Here is an 8,420-nt window from a genome sequence, read left to right as displayed (position 1 = left end):
TGAGAGAGATCGAAAGAGAAAGTCGATGTCGGTGACGATGGGGAGGAAAGTGAGTAAGTGTCGGTGGAGATCGGTAGAAGGTGGTGATGAGAAAAGCAAAAGAAGGTCGGCATTTTTCTTTTTTGGAGAATCATGAGAAAAAAAAAAGCATCCAAAGGAGATTGGAGGAGGAAGACCGACATCGATGCCAATGAAGAGAAAGACGATGATGGAGATTGATGGGGGGTGGATGAGGGCTTGAAAATAATTGGAAAAAAAAAAAAAAAAAAACACAAGCAGCAGCAGCAGGAGTGGCTGCTCCGTGCATCGTATAGAGTTAATATGCTGGTTCTAGTGTGACAGTTGGAGCTAATTTGACGGTCCTTTGTGCAACATCTTCGCTGTTTGTTTACCTTATGCTGAAACAGTTTAGTCCCACATCGGCCAGAGAACTAAATGGACAACCGAGGCGCTCTATAAAATGGCTGTACCGGGTACCGTTCATTCTCATACCTTTCTCGGCCTTTTGGCTAAGATCAAGTGTAGTATCTGTTCTTATCAGTTTAATATCTGATACGTGGGCCATCGGTCCACCATGATATTAAATTAATTTTTCGTGGGGGAAGGGCCCACCACGGTGGCTTGCCATCGGGGTCCTCGCGCGTCGTCCGTGCGTTGCACTACTGCGCGGGCCCGGCGCACCCCAACAAAACAAAACTCAAATTTTCGTTTTTATTAATTTTTATTCACGAGATACCTATTGGACATAACCGAAAATGGAACTTGGAATTAATTAATCGCCCATGATTTTTATGTTCCATTCACGGGTAAATATAATGTCCGAATAATGGGTAAGGATTAACAAAATCAAGCTTAGGATTAGCGGTAACAAAGTACCAATTAGGTCTTGTTTTTTTTTATTTTTTGGTAGAAGCAATTAGGTCTTGTTCAAAAGTAAATTTCATGCTTAGAGAAGACCCAGCTTAATCGGCTTAGCTCAATAAGGCTCAAAAAATTTGATAGAACATATTATGACACAAAATATTTAGCAGGTAACCAAGGATTGAAAAAAATCATCTAGTTTGGTATAAACTGTATGGTTTGGACTAAACCGAAGTAGAATTAGTTTGCAGTGGGGCATCTTGGGGCGGTTTGGGGATGAACGGCACTTGATCCACTCGAACAGCCTGTTAATGCGGCGGATTCGACTGAAATGAGAACAGCCTGAGATTGCTTCTTTCTCTCTCTTTTTTTTTTTTTTTTTGTTGCTTTTTGCTCTCTCGATTGGGTGGTTCCAACCAGCAAAAACTTTTTGGGAGCAACTAAGAGAGAATAAGGGATTTTGAGGAGGGAGGTGATAAGAAAGGCAGCATCACCCATGGTTATCATAAATCATTGGAGAAATTATTGCCTGGACCATGTCCAGTTAAACCGGCCAAATTCCCCAATGGATAACACGCCACATTAATCTTTGTATTTCAAGAATTCTAAATTGCACGTTGTTGGGGTAAATCAATCAACTCCCAATTTAGGTCAACTAACTTCGACTCAACAACAGTCGATCAGTCGGACATACAACTCCGACTCTACATCGACTAAATATGCAGTTCCAACTCTTCATAGACCAACTGAGCGAACCGCATTAATCTATTGCCGGCTGACCGACTAATGATTCGACTACTACCGATCGACAGCAGACGACTTAGACCTTCGGCATAACAGAACTACTAGCCGATAATCGCTCATAGATTTTACCGATATATGGCCGGTTCTACCGACATATGATCGGCTAATCTACTCAACATATCATAATTGTCACGAATGATTATCGACTATGTCACGGCTATTAAAAGAGAGTAACGTTCCACTAATTCTATATTTATGGTCTGACAATATAGCGACATAAAATGCAGGACCACGTCTGACGGTTACAACAATCTCATCTATAAAAGGAGATAAGAAAACAGAACTGATAAGCCAACTCTGGGCCAAGACTCTGCTATTGCTTACATTCAATTCTTGTTCACCAACTTTCCTCTTTGACTTAGGCATCGGAGGGTCTCCGCCAGACACAAATCCGGTCTGTGTGGATGCTATTTTACAAGTGTTCGTTCCCGACGACAGACAATGGAGAATTGACCATAATAGATTGGCGTGTTAGGAAGGAGGAATAGCAATCGTATTCATTATGACGAAAATCAGGACCCAGTATTCTACTGTAATCCAATCGACGAGACACTCTTCCCATCGAGAAGAGGTTCCTCTCCCTCCTCCGATAGCAGAGCCTAGTTTTTTACATCCTGTGATCATCACGGATGTCCTGATCGCTGCACTCGTGCAGCAGATGAGTGTCCTCATGGAAGCGGTCAAAAGTCTCCAACAGCAACAAATCCAGCAGCAACAACCACCGACAGAGAACCGGTGGCACAGTCGGTGCCATCCAGGCACAGCCGCCATCATCCACGGCGATCACCGTCTTCTTCTCCCGAGCGACCGTCTCGGCTTTTCCGTCGAGACGAACAACGACATTCCCGATACTCTCGGCATGCCACTCATCATTCCCGACGTTCCCCCTCTCCTTTCTATCTCAATAGTATTAGGAAGGAGAAACGACCACGAACGCCCTCCGTGTCTCCTTCAAACTCTTTGGATGGTTCTACCTCCAGAGTTTCCCAACGGTGATTCGATGATTATGAATGTAAATTCCAAGAGATCAATCGTCAACTCGCTCAGCTTCAAGTAGAAGGTCGGAAGTCCTCCAATGACTACGACTTCCACACCGTCCAGCCACTTTCTCGGCATGTCTTGGACCAACCGATCCCATCTCGATTCAACATGCCTCAGGTGGAGCCATACGATGGATCCACCAATTCGATCGACCATTTTGAGAGCTACAAGATTCTCATGATGATTCAGGGGGTGACTGATGTCCTCTTATGCATCGACTTTCCGGTAACTCTTCGAAAAAACTACTCGAGCCTGACACTCTGAGTTTCAGTCGGAAAGTATATATTTTTTCAGATAGCTAGAATATTCTTTCGTGGCTCACTTCAGCACCAGCCGAAGGCTGTCACGAAGTTCTGATAGTCTCTTCTCGATTAAGCAAGGAGAGACTAAAATACTTTGGGATTTCGTGGCTCGTTTTAATGCGGCCATGCTTGAGGTCAAAGATCTCAATGAAAACATGGCTATCTCGATCATAAAAAAAAATTTGAAGAGATCTCGATTCACGTATTCTTTGGATAAAATTCTTTCTCGAACTTATATCGAACTTCTAAAGCATACATACAAATATATGCACGCAGATGAAAGAGCTTTTGACCGGCACCAGACAGAAGGCAAAAATCAGAAGAAGAAGAAACAGAAGAAGGGAGGAGCTCTGGCCGAACCAAGTCAGCCACCATCCAATAAGCGAGCTTCACCCTGACGACGGAGTCCAAGGCCTGGTTACGACAAGTATAACTCCTATACTCCTCTTTTCGCTCCTCGTGCGCAGATCCTTATGGAGATTGAAGGAGCGAAATATCTACGACATCCCCCACCGATGAAGACGTTATCGAGGAACCACAATCGGAAGAAGTATTGTCGGTTCCATCATGATCACGATCATGATACCGAGCAATGCATCCAGCTCAGGGATGAGATAGAAGTCCTGATTCGATGAGGCTACCTCGAAAAATATCAGAGAGATCCGTCGACTCAATCTCTTACTGATCGACGATCTCAACCGCAAACTGAGGAAGCTGTAAATAATCATCCGACTGTAGGGGTGATCAATATGATCTCCAGACGACTGGACAGGGGGGGCAACTTTCAAAGATGAGTCGGCAAAGTGACGACGACTCGATAATGTAATAATTTTTTCGAAGGAAGATGTTCGGAGAATTCAGACTCTCCATGATGATACTATTATTGTTTCAGCAACAATAGCGAACTATGATGTAAAAAAAATCTTTGTAGATAATGAAAGTTCAACTGATATTTTATTTTATTCGACTTTCTTCCGAATGCGACTGCTGACTGATCGATTCAGAAAAGTCTTAACACCACAGGTCGGCTTCACAGGAGATGCTGTCACAGTGGAGGGACTCTCTCCTTAACTGCTGGGATCGAACCATAACAAAGCATTGTTTTCATAACATTCACGGTGGTTCGAGTACACCACGCTCTAAGAGTAGTGGTTTCGACATGCCATTTGTTAGTCCGATTTTCGATAAGATATGGAGTCAGAAAGATGCATAGAGATCAACAGCTCGTCCGACATTGCTTCCTTGTCTCCATCCAAAATGATAAACCTAAAGACTCTTTGCCTATTGACAAATTGGACCAAAGAGAATATTAAGAGAGGGTTGAACCAGCTGAACAACTGGTTTCCATCCTATTAAAAAAAGATCTTGAGAAAACAGTCCGAATTGGATCATAATTATCCGACTCAAAGCAGTAACAACTAATAAAATTGCTCAGACTCAACATCGATATTTTTACTTGATCGGCCATCGACATGTCCAAGATTCTTTCAAAAATAATAACTCACCGACTTAACATTAACCCAAATGTTAAGCTGGTGAGACAGAAGAAGTGACCTTTTGCTCCTGAAAGATAAAAAGTCATTGATGAAGAAGTCAACAAATTTCTCGCAACAGGCTTCATTAAAGAAGCTACATATTCTAACTGGCTTGCCAATATGGTAATGATAAAAAAAACCAATGGAAAGTGAAGGATCTGCATCGACTATACCGATCTGAATGTAGCTTGTCCGAAGGATAGCTTTTTGTTATCGAAGATTGACCAATTGATTGATGCAATTTTTGGCCACCGATTTTTGAGTTTCATAGATGCCTTCGCTGGATATAATCAAATCCACATGGCACCAGAAGATGAAGAGCACATAGCTTTTGTGACCGACAAAGGCATATACTGTTACAAAATAATGCCTTTCGATCTGAAAAATACTGGCATTACCTATCAACAGTTCGTCAACAAGATCTTCAAGATACAAATCAGACGGAACATGAAAGTATATGTGGACGACATGCTGGTGAAGAGTTTTCAAACTTCAGATTATATTCGGGACCTGGAGGAAGCTTTCGACACACTTCTGACGGCATCAGATGAATTAAACCCGACTAAGTATGTATTGGAGTAACCTCCGAAAAATTTTTTAGATTTCTTGTTTCACAATGAGGAATCGAGGCTAATTTCAAAAAAATTAAAGTCATTATCAACATGAAGCATCCGAGTTCAAAGAAAGAGATACAGCAACTCAATGGAAGGATTGCAGCACTCAACCGATTTATTTCTAGGTCGGCTAAGAGATGCTTGTCATTCTTCAAAATTTTACGACAGATGAAGGATTTCTCATAATCGGATGAATGCCAACAATCCTTCGAAGACTTGAAACAATACTTGGCTTCTCCACCTTTGCTCACAAAACCAAGGATCGGAGAGACATTGTATCTCTACTTGGCAACTTCAGCAGAAGCAATTAGTTCGGTACTCATTCAGGAGGATAAGAATCGAATCTATTGATCAATCTACTACACCAGCAAAGTACTTCACAATGCCGAAGTCTGATACTCAAGGACGAAAAAAATGATCTATGCCCTAATCATATCGATACAACGACTTCGTCCGTACTTCCAAGCCCATCCGATTGTAGTTCTGACGGATTAACCGTTGAAAGCAATCTTACATCGACCTGACACGTCAGGTAGGATGGCAAAGTGGACAGTGAAGCTTGACGAATTCGACATTCAATATCACCCATGACCATCCATTAAGGCGTAAGTTCTAACCAATTTTATTGCTGAATGTACTATATTCGACAATAAGCCAGAAGATACAGATGACAACACAATAAAAGAAGCTACGACTCCCAAGCCTGATTTAAAGTCGACCTGGATGCTGCACGTTGATGGAGCATCTAATGCACAAGGTAGTGGAGCTGGCCTCATACTCACGAATTTCGAAGGGGTAGTCACCGAGTACGCCCTTCGGATCAATTTTAAAGCCTCAAATAATCAAGCGGAATATGAAGCACTTTTGACTGGCTTGAAGATAGCCAAAGAGCTTCGAGATCGACAGTTTGAAGGTCTTCACTGACTCACAACTGATTACTGAACAGGTCAAAAGTGAATTTGAGGTCGGTAACCCCATTATAATGAAGTACATTTAGAAGATGAAAGATTTTACGGCAAGCTTGAAGTATTTTGAGATCTTTTATATTTCAAGAATAGAAAATACTCGAACTGATATACTTTCACGACTGGCTACTACCGCTTTCAACTCGCTGGGTCGGACATTTGTTGAATGCCTCGAACAACTGAGTATCGATAAAGTCGAGGAAGTATTGTAGCTCACTATCAAATCAAGCTGGATGGATCCAATCGTTCAATACCTGATCGATGGGATCCTTCCTACAGACTCCTCCGTGGCTAAACGACTCCAATGGATGGCCTCTCAATATGTAATAATGAATGATTATCTTTACAAAAGGTCATTCTCTCTTCCCTTGCTGAAGTATTTAGGACCTATAGATGCTAACTATACACTTAGAGAAGTGCACGAAGGAATTTACGAAAATCACTTGGGGGGCAAGTTTCTAGCTTATAAGTTCTATGACAAGAATATTATTAGCCCACCATAAAAAAGATGCAGCCAAACTCGTCCGAAGGTGTAAACCATATCAAAAGTATGCAAATATATAACATCAAACCAGCTAGTCAGCTGACGTCGATTGTAGCACCATGACCTCGTACAATGGAAGATTGATATACTTAATTCTTTTCCCCCGGTATCTGATCAGAGAAAATTCATAGTGATTACCATCGACTACTTTACCAAATGGATAAAAGCCAAACCTCTGGCACAAATTACTGAAAGCAGGATGGAAGACTTTATTCAGAAGTTCATCATTTACAGATTCGATTTACCCACACCATCATCATCGATAATGATCGATAATTTGACAACCAAAATTTTAGAGAGTTTTGTGCAAAATTTTATATTACGTACAAACTCACGTCGATCGGCTATCAACAGTCAAAGTGAGGTGGAAGTAACCAACCGGATAATCCTACACGGGCTAAAAACCCAACTGAATGAAGCCAAAGGCCTCTGGATAGAAGAATTATATCCGATCTTATGGACGTATCGAATGACTCCCCGCATACCGACTAGGGAATCCTCCTTCAACTTATCTTATGGGACAAAAGAAATGATACTGCTTGAGATCGGATTGCTGTCAACAAAAGTGGAGCAATATAGTAAGCGAGCAACTTCGAATGTCGGAGAGCCGACTTAGATCTCCTTCCAGAACTCTGACAGCAAGCTCAAGTTCGGATGACTGCATATCGACAAAGAATAGTCCGGTATTACAATGTAAGAGTCAAGCCGAAGGTCTTTCGATCGGGAGATTTGGTCTTAAGAAAAGCAAAAGTCTCAAAATTTTTGGATCAAAAAAAATTATTTTCGAACTGGGAAGAACCTTACAAAATATTCGAAACTCTTAGACCGGATGCATATTAGCTAGAAACTCTCAAAGGTCGGCGATTCTCCCGAACATGGAATGCTGACAATCTGAAGATGTATTATCAATAAAGTCGTCGATATGTATATTTTTTAAAATACAATCAAAATTTCAGAATTGCAATCTTTGATAAATTTTATCAATTACTGACTATATGTCGACTTCCATTGCCAAAGCTGAGCTATCTACTATATTTTGACATGAAGTTTATCTCAGCCTCCACTATAAAAATCAAAAAATCAACTACTTCGATGATGACTATTTTCAATTCTCATACAAAAATTGACATACCGACTGCAATCTCAACCGACATCGACTACACAGATTTCATCGCAAAAGCCGAATCGTCGATTATACTTCAGTTCTCAATATTGGCTCTCCATTGTAAAAGCTGACTATCGTCGAAAGATTAATATGCCGACTTAGTCCCAACTAAGCAGAACGAAAAATGCCAAAACGACCAAGGTTGGATTGACATTATATCGACTAGGCTACGGCCAGTTGATGAATATTCGCTTGCCACCGATTATCAGATAATTCGACGTACAAGCCCGACCAAATGTCAAGCACGGGATATTCGATCTTCAATCGTTATCTTAATTTCTATTAAGTACATAAAATGACTATGCGACTGGTGGATATTCTACAAGTCCTACCAAATGATCGGATCACCGATTAATGTTCGGTGGTTATTCTACATTGCAAGTATTGTGAACAAGTAAAACAGAGCCTTCTTAGAAAAAGAATACTTTTATTCACTATCGAAAAAGGAGTTACAAAATTAGATCGAAGTCCGACTACAAATATCAGATTACAGAAATAAAAAAAAAAGAAATACACTGACTAAGCTTTGTCATTATTCCTATTCCTTTGCTCGGATGTAGCATTGTCGACTTGAACGATTTCGAGCCCA

The 8,420-nt window shown here is 41.1% G+C and overlaps 1 non-coding gene across 1 annotated transcript; it reads left to right on the top strand.

Annotated features, from left to right (window-relative positions):
- Positions 1–488: 488 nt before the first annotated feature.
- On the top strand, positions 489–686 carry LOC140857681 (U2 spliceosomal RNA). The gene has a single exon (XR_012141173.1). It is a non-coding gene; the product is annotated as a U2 spliceosomal RNA (small nuclear RNA).
- The last annotated feature ends 7,734 nt before the right edge of the window (positions 687–8,420 follow it).

The sequence above is a fragment of the Elaeis guineensis genome, chromosome 4 (genome assembly GCF_000442705.2).
Source record: "Elaeis guineensis isolate ETL-2024a chromosome 4, EG11, whole genome shotgun sequence".
Taxonomy (NCBI): Eukaryota; Viridiplantae; Streptophyta; class Magnoliopsida; order Arecales; family Arecaceae; genus Elaeis; species Elaeis guineensis.
Note: the sequence above shows the minus strand (reverse complement) of the source record. Positions and strands in the feature narration are given on the sequence as shown.